Genomic DNA, 12,888 nt, shown 5'->3' on the forward strand with positions numbered 1-12,888 from the left:
GCACGTCTCTCCGGGAGACTAGCTCCTTTCTGTTGTAACCAACCCAGCACCTGCGCGTGCTCTCCTGTGTATATAAGGCTATGCCTTCCTTTGTAATACAATACACAGATTCTCATCCTTCTTCTGGTTGCATGCCAAACTACACACCTGTCTATAAGATGAGGACTTTATTTTTTGAAAGAAAGTTCGAGCTTTATTCATTAGAAATAAACATTACATCATTTATGAGGATTGATACAATTGCATTATGTGGTTCCCCGAGCCAATGAAATGAAGGAAAATCTAGCCAACTTGGCAAGTTCATGAGCAACTTTATTTGCTTCTCTATTACAATGCTCGAATCTAGAAATAGGAAAATCGCAAGCTACGTGAAAACAATGATCAAAAATTGCAGCTGCTACCCCCGACGATCGTCCTTCTTTGTTCATGGTCTCGATCACCTCCATATTATCTGAGTTAATAATTATGCGATTACAACCCGTCCTTTGCGCAAGCGATAGGCCGAATTTTAGCACCAAAACTTCAGCCATCAACACATCTGCATACCAGTCAATCTAACCATTTCCCCCACGGATGAACCTACCTTTGTCATCACTTAAGACCGCCCCGATTGTACCCCTGAGAAGGTCGTGGTCAAAAGAAGCATCAATGTTGAGTTTAACAAATCCAGTCGGGGGGCTAGACCATCCTCCTCTTTTCATGGAAGTCTTCGGCGAGGAGGCATTAACAAAATTGGCAGTGAGAGCGCGTATCCCCATGGATATATGTTGTGCATTCTGAGTAGTCTCATTGTGTACCAATTTACGCCTTTCCTACCACAAGTACCAGGCTGGTATGGCAATCATGTCACGCATATTATGAGTGCCCATAATACATAGTTCCTGATCTGCTAATGAAAGTAAATATTCTAAGATTGTCTCACCTGCATAGTCTATTTTACAAGCTCTGTCGATAATATCGTTCATCCCTAGTCTTCTCCAGACTTCTCTGTCACATAGAAACAATAGATGTTTTGTGTCTTCTGGCCCAGATGAACAGGCAGGACACTCAGGCGAGACTTTCACATGTTTATTAGCTAAGTTAACACGACACGGAAGAGTGTCGTGAAGTGTATGCCAAATAAATATGTTAACCTTTGCTGGACAAGCAAGTTTCCAAATCCTCCCCCAAATAGGATTGACCGTGGTAAGTCTCATCCCATTGATATGTCGTAACTTGCTCCCATATTGGAGGTCCCATTTCACAAAATAAGCAGACCAAACCAAAAAGATCCCATTTTTTGTGAAATTCCAAGCTACGAAATCTGGCATATCATGTTGTGATATCGGGATCGCAAGCACTCGCTGAACATCAATAGGCCATAGAGTCTGCCTGAGAAGATCTTCATCCCAACTATTTAGGATTGGATCAATCAAATCTGCTACCTTCCGTAACAACTGGCCTCCCTTAGGGGTAACAATTTTACGGTTTGCATAATTAGGAATCCAAGCGTACTCCCAAATGTCAATATTCTACCCATTTTCCACTCGTCAAATATGACCACGCTTCAGGGAGCTCACACCCGCCATAATACTTTGCCAGATGAAGGAAGAACCCTTCTTCAAGTCAGTGTTCAACAAGTAACCGTCAGGATCGTATTTGACTCTCAGAATAGTAGCACATAGAGATTCCGGATTCTCGATAAGACGCCAAGCCTGTTTAGCAAGCATAGCCAAATTGAAACAATGGATATCCCGAAAACCCATTCCTCCTTGGTTTTTGGGTACACAAATTTTCCACCAAGTCATCCAATGGATCCTCCTTTGGTTGTCCTCATCTCCCCACTAGAAATGCGCCATTGTGTCAATAATTCCTTTGCAAAAAAATAGGAATTTTAAAGACTGACATTGCACAGGTGGGAATAGCTTGAACAACCGCTTTAAGTAAGATCTCTTTTCCTCCAGCCGCCAGAAGTTTTTCCTTCCAACCACTAATTCTCTGAACAATACGATCGATTAAGTATTGAAAACAATCGGTTTTATCTAAACCCACATTGGCCAGCAGTCCTAAATATTTGTCATTCAAGGCCTCAGCCATTATATTGAGAATTGTACACATTTGTTCTCTAGTGTCCACTCTTGTATTAGGGCTAAAAAAGATGCTGGATTTGTCGACACTGACCATCTGCCCTGAAGCTGCGCAATACGAATCTAGAACTGATTTTAATGTTTCTGCACTTTGCAAATTTGATTTCATAAGGATTAAAGAGTCATCAGCAAAAAGAAGGTTCGTGACAGATGGGGCATCTCTGCAAACCTTTACTCCTGAAATATTCCCATTTTCTTCTGCATGCGTTAGTAAAGTTGTGAGACCCTCCTTGTGTTGGGGAACGTAGCAGAAATTCAAACATTTCTACGCATCACCAAGATCAATCTATGGAGTAATCTAGCAACGAGGGGAAGGAGAGTGCATCTACATACCCTTGTAGATCGCTAAGCGGAAGCGTTCAAGTGAACGGGGTTGATGGAGTCATATTCGTCGTGATTCAAATCACCGGAGATCCTAGTGCCAAACGGACGGCACCTCCGCGTTCAACACACGTGCAGCCCGGTGACGTCTCCCATGCCTTGATCCAGCAAGGGGAGAGGGAGAGGTTGGGGAAGACTCCGTCCAGCAGCAGCACGACGGCGTGGTGATGGTGGAGGAGCGTGGCAATCCTGCAGGGCTTCGCCAAGCACCGCGGGAGAGGAGGAGGGAGAGAGGCAGGGCTGCGCCATGGAGAGGTCAAACCTCATCTATTGGCAGCCCCAAAGTCCTCAAGTATATATAGGGGAGAGGGAGGGGGATGCGCCCCCTTTAGGGTTTCCACCCCAAGGGGTGCGGCAGCCCCAAACCCATCTAGGGTGGCGGCCAAGGGGGGAGAGGGGGAAACTTGCCCCCCAAGCTAGGTGGAGGCGCCCCCTCCCCAAACCCTAGGCGCCTTGGGCCCTTGTGGTTGGCGCACCAGCCCACCTGGGCTGGTCCCCTCCCACACTTGGCTCATGAAGCCCTCCGGGGCTGGTGGCCCCACTTGGTGGACCACCGGGACACTCCCGGTGGTCCCGGTACATTACCGATAAAACCCGAAACTTTTCCGGCGACCAAAACAGGACTTCCCATATATAATTCTTTACCTCCAGACCATTCCGAAACTCCTCGTAACATCCGGGATCTCATCCGGGACTCCGAACAACATTCGGTGACCACATACAAACTTCCTTTATAACCCTAGCGTCATCGAACCTTAAGTGTGTAGACCCTACGGGTTCGGGAGTCATGCAGACATGGCCGAGACAACTCTCCGGTTAATAACCAACAGCGGGATCTGGATACCCATGTTGGCTCCCACATGCTCCATGATGATCTCATCGGATGAACCACGATGTCAAGGACTTAATCAATCCCGTATACAATTCCCTTTGTCTAGCGGTACGATACTTGCCCGAGATTCGATCGTCGGTATCCCGATACCTTGTTCAATCTCGTTACCGGCAAGTCTCTTTACTCGTTCCGTAACACATCATCCCGTGATCAACTCCTTGATCACATTCTGCACATTATGATGATGTCCTACCGAGTGGGCCCAGAGATACCTCTCCGTTTACACGGAGTGACAAATCCCAGTCTTGATTCGTGCCAACCCAATAGACACTTTTGGAGATACCTATAGTGCACCTTTATAGCCACCCAGTTACGTTGTGACGTTTGGCACACCCAAAGCACTCCTACGGTATCCGGGAGTTGCACAATCTCATGCTCTAAGGAAATGATACTTGACATTAGAAAATCTTTAGCATACGAACTATACGATCTTTGTGCTAGGCTTAGGATTGGGTCTTGTCCATCACATCATTCTCCTAATGATGTGATCCCGTTATCAACGACATCCAATGTCCATGGTTAGGAAACCGTAACCATCTATTGATCAACGAGCTAGTCAACTAGAGGCTTACTAGGGACATGGTGTTGTCTATGTATCCACACATCTATCTGAGTTTCCTATCAATACAATTCTAGCATGGATAATAAACGATTATCATGAACAATGAAATATAATAATAACCAATTTATTATTGCCTCTAGGGAATATTTCCAACAGTCTCCCACTTGCACTAGAGTCAATAATCTAGTTCACATCGCCATGTGATTAACACTCATAGGTCACATCGCTATGTGACCAACATCCAAAGAGTTTACTAGAGTCACTAATCTAGTTCACATCACTATGTGATTAATACTCAATGAGTTCTGGGTTTGATCATGTTATGCTTGTGAGAGAGGTTGTAGTCAATGGGTCTTGCCTTATTTAGATCTCTATGTACTTCGCAAAACTTTATGTCATATCGTAGATGTTGCTACCATGTTCCACTTGGAGCTATTCCAAATTGTTGCTCCATTATACGTATCCGGTATCTCTACTCAGAGCTATCCGGATAGGTGTTAAGCTTGCATCGACGTAACTCTTTATGTCGAACTCTTTATCACCTCCACAACCGAGAAACATTTCCTTATTCCTCTAAGGATAATTTTGACTTCTATCTGGTGATCCACTCCTAGATCACCTTTGTACCCTCTTGCCCGACATGTGGCCAGGCACACAACAGGTGCGCTACTTCAGCATGGCATACCGTATAGAGCCTATGACAAAAGCATAGGGGATGACCTTCGTCCTTTCTCTTTCTTATGCCGTGGTCAAGCTTTGAGTCTTACTCAACTTCACACCTTACAACTCAGGTAAGAACCCCTTCTTTGACTGATCTATTTTGAACTCCTTCAAAAACATGTCAAGGTGTGCGTTCTTTGAAAGTACCATCAGGCGTCTTGATCTATCTCTATAGATCTTGATGCCCAATATGTAAGGAGCTTTATCCAGGTCTTCCTTTGAAAAACACTCTTCAAACAACCGTTTATGCTTTCCAGAAATTCTACATCATTTTGGATCAACAATATGTCATCCACATATACTTATCAGAAATGTTGTAGTGCTCCCACTCACTTTCTTGTAAATACAAGTTTCTAGCAAACATTGTATAAACCTAAAAGCTTTGATCACTCCATCAAAACATATATTCCGATTCCGAGATGCTTGCTCTAGACCATAGAAGGATTGCTGGAGCCAGCATACCTTTTAGCATCCTTAGGATCGACAAAACCTTTTATTGTATCACATACAACCTTTTCTTACGAAACTGGTAAGAAAACTTGTTTTGCCATCCATCTGTCAGATTTCATAAACGAAAAATACAGCTAATGCTAACATGATTCCGACGGACTTAAGCATCGCTACGGGTGAGAAATTCTCATCGTAGTCAACTCCTTGAACTTGTGAAAAGACTCTTTCCCACAAGTCGAGCTTCATAGACGGTAACATTAGCACCCATGTCTGTCTTCTTCTTAAAAGATCCATTTATCTCAATGGCTTGCCGATCATCGGGCAAGTCCACCAAAGTCCATACTTTGTTCTGATATATGGATCCTATCTCAGATTTCATGGCTTCTAACCATTTGTCGGAATACGGGCCCACCATCGCTACTCCATAGCTCGTAGGTTCATTGTTTTCTAACAACATGATATCTAAGACAGGATTATCGTACCACTTAGGAGTAGTACATATCCTTGTCGACCTACAAGGTTCGATAGCAACTTGATCTGAAGCTTCATGATCACTATCATTAACTTCCTATTCAACAGACGTAGGTGCCACAGAAAACATCTTTCTGTGTTGCATCATTCTCTGGTTGAAATAAAGGTTCGACAACCTCATCAAGTTCTCTCTTCCTCCCACTCATTTCTTTCAATAGAAACTTCTTCTCGAGAAAGGACCCGTTCTTAGCGACAAACAATTTTCCCTCGGATCTGAGATAGAAGGTATACCCTACTGTCACCTTTGGGTATCCTATGAAGATGTGTTTGTCCGCTTTGGGTTCGAGCTTCTCTGGCTGAAGCCTTAAGCATCGCAGCCCCAAACATTAAGAAACGACAACTTTGGTTTCTTGCCAAACCAATGTTCATACGACATCGTATCAACGGACTTAGATGGTGTCCTATCTAAAGTGAATGCAGCTTCTCTAACGCATAACCTCAAAATGAAAACGGTAGATTGGTAAGAGACATCATAGATCGCACCATATCTCACAGGGTTCGATTACGACGTCCGGACACACCATTACCTTGTGGTGTTCCAGGTGGCTTCAACTGTGAAACAATTCCACAATGTCTTAAGTGATTGCCAAACTCATAACTCAAAAAATCCCCTTTTGATCAGATCGTAGGAACATGATCTTATTTTTATGATGATTCTTAACTTCACTCTGAAATCACTTGAACTTTTTAAACGTTTCAGACTTGTGCTTCATTAAGTAAATATACCTATATCTACTCAAATCGTCAGTGAAGATGAGAAAATAGCGATATCCACCGCACGCTCCAATTTTCATTGGATCACACACATCTGCATGTATGATTTCCAACAAGTCACTTGCCCGTTTCATTGTACCTGAAAATGGGGTCTTAGTCATCCTGCCCATGAGGCATGGCTCGCATGTGTCAAGCGATTCAAAATCAAGTGACTCCAAACATCCATCAATATGGAGTTTCTTCATGCATCTTACGCCAATATGACCTAAGCGGCAGTGCCACAAGAAAATGGTACTATGATTATTAACTCTACATCTTTTGGCGTGAACATGTGTATCACCATGACCGAGATTCAATGAACCATTCACATAGGGTGCATGACCATGAAAGGTATCATTCATGTAAATAGAATAACCATTATTCTCTAACTTAAATGAATGACTGTATTGCAATGAACATGATCAAATCATATTCATGCTCAACGTAGACACCTGATAACATTTATCTAGGTTCAATACTAATCCCGAAGGCAGATGGAGCGTGCGATGATGATCTCATCAACTTTGGAAACACTTCCAACACACATCGTCACCTCGCCCTCAGCCAGTCTCCATTTAGTCGTAGCTTTTGCTTCAAGTCACCAATAATAGTAACTGAACCGGTATCCAATACCCAGGTGCTACCAGGAGTACTAGTGAGGTACACATTAATAACATGTATATACTTTGTTGAAGTTTCCAGCCTTCTTATCTACCATGCACTTCGGGTAATTCCGCTACCAGTGACCGTTCCCCTTACAATAGAAGCACTTAGTCTCGGGTTTGGGTTCAACCTCGGGTTCCTTCACTTGAGCGGCAACTGGTTTGCCATCCATGAAGTTTCCCTTCTAGCCCTTGCCCTTCTTGAAACCAGTGGTCTTGTTAAACCATCAACATTTGATGCTCCTTCTTGATTTCTACCTTTTGCGGTCTTAAGCACCGCGAACAGCTCCGGGATCAACTCCATCCCTTGCATGTCATAGTTCATCACGAAGATCTAGTAGCTTAGTGATAGTGGCTAGAGAACTCTATCAATCACTATCTTATCTGGAAGCTTAACTCCCACTTGATTTAAGTGATTGTAGCACCTAGACATTCTGAGCACATGCTCATTAGCTGAGCTATTCTCCTCCATCTTGTTGGCAAAAGAACTTGTCAGAGGTATCACACCTCTCAACACGGGCATGAGCCTGAAATCCCAATTTCAGCTCTTGGAACATCTCATATGTTCTATGGCATTCAAAATGTCATTGGAATCCCGATTCTAAGCCGTAAAGTATGGTGCACTAAACTATCAAGTAGTCATCAGGATGTGTCTGTCAGGTGTTCACAACATCCACAGACGACGTTGTAGGGGTTTGCACATCGAGTGGTGCATCAAAGACGTAAGCCTTCTGTGTAGCAGTGAGGACACTCCTCGGACTACGGACCTAGTCCGCATCATTGCTTACAATATCTTTCAACTTAATCTTTCTCTAGGAACGTATTGAAACAGGGAGCTACAACGTGAGCTATTTATCTACAACATATTTGTGAAGACAATTCAGACTATGTTCATGATAATTGAGTTCATCTAATGAACTCCCACTCAGATAGACATCCCTCTAGTCATCTAAGTGAAACATGATCCGAGTCAACTAGGCCGTGTCCGATCATCACGTGAGACGGACTAGTCAACATCAGTGAACATCTTCATGTTGATCATATCTTCTATACGACTCATGCTCGACCTTTCGGTCTTCCGTGTTCCGAGGCCATGTCTGTACATGCTAGGCTCGTCAAGTCAACCTAAGTGTATTGCGTGTGTAAATCTGGCTTACACCCGTTGTATTCGAACATTAGAATCTATCACACCCGATCATCACGTGGTGCTTCGAAACGACGAACCTTCGCAACGGTGCACAGTTAGGGGGAACACTTTTCTTGAAATTTTAGTGAGGGATCATCTTATTTAAGCTACCATCGTTCTAAGCAAAATAAGATGTAAAACACGATAAACATCACATGCAATCAAATAGTGACATGATATGGCCAATATCATTTTGCTCCTTTTGATCTCCATCTTCGGGGCTCCATGATCATCGTTGTCACCGGCATGACACCATGATCTCCATCATCATGATCTCCATCATCGTGTCTTCTTGAAGTTGTCTCGTCATTTATTACTTCTACTACTATGGCTAACGCTTTAGCAATAAAGTAAAGTAATTACATGACGTTTAAGTTGACACGCAGGTCATAAATAAATTAAGACAACTCCTATGGCTCCTGTCGGTTGTCATACTCATCGACATGCAAGTCGTGATTCCTATTACAAGAACATGATCAATCTCATACATCACATATATCATTCATCACATCCTTTTGGCCATATCACATCACAAGGCATATGCTGCAAAAACAAGTTAGACGTCCTCTAATTGTTGTTGCAAGTTTTTACGTGGCTGCTATAGGTTTCTAGCAAGAACGTTTCTTACCTACGCGAAAACCATAACGTGATATGCCAATTTCTATTTACCCTTCATAAGGACCCTTTTCATCGAATCCGATCCGACTAAAGTGGGAGAGACAGACACCCGCTAGCCACCTTATGCAACTAGTGCATGTCAGTCGGTGGAACCAGTCTCACGTAAGAGTACGTGTAAGGTCGGTCCGGGCCGCTTCATCCCACGATGCCGCCGAATCAAGATAAGACTAGTAACGGCAAGTAAATTGACAATATCGACGCCCACAACTGGTTTGTGTTCTACTCGTGCATAGAAACTACGCATAGACCTAGCTCATGATGCCACTGTTGGGGAACGTAGCAGAAATTCAAAATTTTCTACGCATCACCAAGATCAATCTATGGAGTAATCTAGCAACGAGGGGAAGGAGAGTGCATCTACATACCCTTGTAGGTCACGAAGCGGAAGCGTTCAAGTGAACGGGGTTGATGGAGTCATACTCGTCGTGATTCAAATCACCGGAGATCCTAGTGCCGAACGGACGGCACCTCCGCGTTCAACACACGTGCAGCCCGGTGACGTCTCCCATGCCTTGATCCAGCAAGGGGAGAGGGAGAGGTTGGGGAAGACTCCGTCCAGTAGCAGCACGACGGCGTGGTGGTGGTGGAGGAGCGTGGCAATCCTGCAGGGCTTCGCCAAGCACCGCGGGAGAGGAGGAGGGAGAGAGGCAGGGCTGCGCCATGGAGAGGTCAAAACTCATCTGTTGGCAGCCCCAAAATCCTCAAGTATATATAGGGGAGAGGGAGGGGGTGCGCCCCCTTTAGGGTTTCCACCCCAAGGGGTGCGGCAGCCCCAAACCCATCTAGGGTGGCGGCCAAGGGGGAGAGGGGGAAACTTGCCCCCCAAGCTAGGTGGAGGCGCCCCTCCCCAAACCCTAGGCGCCTTGGGCCCTTGTGGGGTGCGCACCAGCCCACCTGGGGCTGGTCCCCTCCCACACTTGGCCCATGCAGCCCTCCGGGGCTGGTGGCCCCACTTGGTGGACCACCGGGACACTCCCGGTGGTCCCGATACATTACCGATAAAATCCGAAACTTTTCCAGCGACCAAAACATGACTTCCCATATATAATTCTTTACCTCCAGACCATTCTGGAACTCCTCGTAACATCCGGGATCTCATCCGGGACTCCGAACAACATTCAGTAACCACATACAAACTTCCTTTATAACCCTAGCTTCATCGAACCTTAAGTGTGTAGACCCTACGGGCTCGGGAGTCATGTAGACATGGCCGAGACAACTCTCCGGTCAATAACCAACAGCGGGATCTGGATACCCATGTTGGCTCCCACATGCTCCACGATGATCTCATCAGATGAACCACGATGTCAAGGACTTAATCAATCTCGTATACAATTCCCTTTGTCTAGCGGTACCATACTTGCCCGAGATTCGATCGTCGGTATCCCGATACCTTGTTCAATCTCGTTACCGGCAAGTCTCTTTACTCGTTCCGTAACACATCATCCCGTGATCAACTCCTTGATCACATTGTGCACATTATGATGATGTCCTACCGAGTGGGCCCAGAGATACCTCTCCGTTTACACGGAGTGACAAATCCCAGTCTCGATTCGTGCCAACCCAACAGACACTTTCGGAGATACCTGTAGTGTACCTTTATAGCCACCCAGTTATGTTGTGACGTTTGGCACACCCAAAGCACTCCTACGGTATCCGAGAGTTGCACAATCTCATGGTCTAAGGAAATGATACTTGACATAAGAAAAGCTTTAGCATACGAAGTATACGATCTTTGTGCTAGGCTTAGGATTGGTTCTTGTCCATCACATCATTCTCCTAATGATGTGATCCCGTTATCAACGACATCCAATGTCCATGGTTAGGAAACCGTAACCATCCATTGATCAACGAGCTAGTCAACTAGAGGCTTACTAGGGACATGGTGTTGTCTATGTATCCACACATGTATCTGAGTTTCCTATCAATACAATTCTAGCATGGATAATAAATGATTATCATGAACAAGGAAATATAATAATAACCAATTTATTATTGCCTCTAGGGCATATTTCCAACACCTTGCATACTAGGAACAGGTAAGGAGACGGCGGGTCTCCTTGCCTCAGACCCCTAGTAGGTTTAAAACTTTCGCTTTCCTCCGCATTAAACCGAATACGATATTCAACAGTAGAAACACACTCCATAATAAAATCTACCCTCACCTCACGGAATCCAAGTTTGAGCATAATCTCCTTGAGAAAAGGCCATTCAACCCGGTCATAAGCTTTATGTATATCCAATTTTATCGCACATAATCCTTCTTTGCCTGCCCTCTTTTTCTTGATGGTATGGAAGCATTCGTATGCCACCAATACGTTGCCCGTAATAAGTCTTCCAGGCAAGAACGTGCTTTGAGTTGGGCTAATAATATCTGGTAGGAACACCTTTAGGCGAGAGGCAATCATTTTTGCAATAAATTTATACACCACATTGCACAGACTAATTGGTCTAAACTGGGTTACCTTCTCCGGAGAGTTGACTTTTGGTATCATCACAATCGCAGTAGCATTCAAACCAGATGGGATAGTGCAAGTGTTAACTACTTTCAAAACCTCCTCGATCAGATCATCTCCTAACATTGGCCAAAACCTTTTATAGAAAATGGCATGGAGCCCATCAGGCCCTGGGGCTTTCAAATCCCAATGTCGAACAAGGCTTTACGAACATCATCAGCCGTATACGGAGAAAGGAGGGCATTGTTCATCTTAGTAGATACTCTCCTCTTTACCAATGATAACACATCCTGATTAGGTTGCTCGATCTCTGAGGTAAAAAGCTTTTTAAAATATTATGTGATATGATCCTTCTATTCCGTATATTGTCGACAAACCCCAGTATCATTGAGAAGTTTTTAAATATTATTTCTCTTTTTCCTAGCAGTAGCTGCATTATGGAAGAAGGAAGTATTTCGGCCTTCGTGCATCAACGAATTTTCTCTACCTCTTTGTAACTAAAAAATCTCTTCCTGATCCAACAGATTCTCAATGAGAACTACAATTTCTTTCTGCCTAGAAAGGGAATCTGTATTCATAGGGCCACGTTTCAATTTCTCAAACTCTTTTTTTAATTTATTAATTCTCCGTTTTGGTCCCTTCAAGATCTCACGGTCCCAGGAATGTAGATCGGCGTATACCGCTCGGGTCATGTCTGCGAGCGTCGGGCCAATACCAGCCAGCTTTGCCTTCTCCCACGATGCCTTGACAATTTCACTACTCCTTCCATCTATATAGGTCCCAATGCGTTTTTTAAGACTGCATTTGACTATTGACAAGATTAATAGTACATGACATGCACAATGTGAAAAGTATATCATCGAAAGCTCCTTTCACACACAAATTTAACGGTGTGCTTTGTGTAAGTTGCATGTCATATATTATTGCTCTAATATTTGGTCAAAGTTAGCCTCGAAAAACACAATAGGCCCTATATAGATGGAAGGAGGGAGTAACAATTCTTCTTTAAGCCATCTGGCTTCAAATTTTTTAATACCCCTATTCAGCGGCCTAAACATATTACCGTCAAAATAATCCATATCCAAAACTAGCGGTCGGTGGTCAAAATGTACATGGTTTTCATTAATCACTGCCGCCCGAGGAAATTTATGTGCCCATTGTACATTACATACTGCACGGTCAAGACGTTCCCTAATCTCACCTCTCCTCGATGTAAAGGGGTCGCCTATGAACCCCATATCATCCAAGCCACATTGTGCTAGACAGTCACGAAAATCCTTCATCATTCCATTCGGTCTCGTATTGCCCCCCTCTTTCTCCGAGGAATTTAAAATCTCCTAGAATCACCCATGGATGATTACATAAGATGAGGACTTTGCTAGACACACGGACAGATTTTTACAGGTTTGACGGACTGTCACATGTGGCATCATTTGACTGGGATTAAGGGGAGGAAGGGCTCCACCCACCCTGAAAATCAGGGGGCGGAAA

The sequence above is a fragment of the Triticum dicoccoides genome, chromosome 2A (assembly GCF_002162155.2).
Source record: "Triticum dicoccoides isolate Atlit2015 ecotype Zavitan chromosome 2A, WEW_v2.0, whole genome shotgun sequence".
NCBI lineage: Eukaryota > Viridiplantae > Streptophyta > Magnoliopsida > Poales > Poaceae > Triticum > Triticum dicoccoides.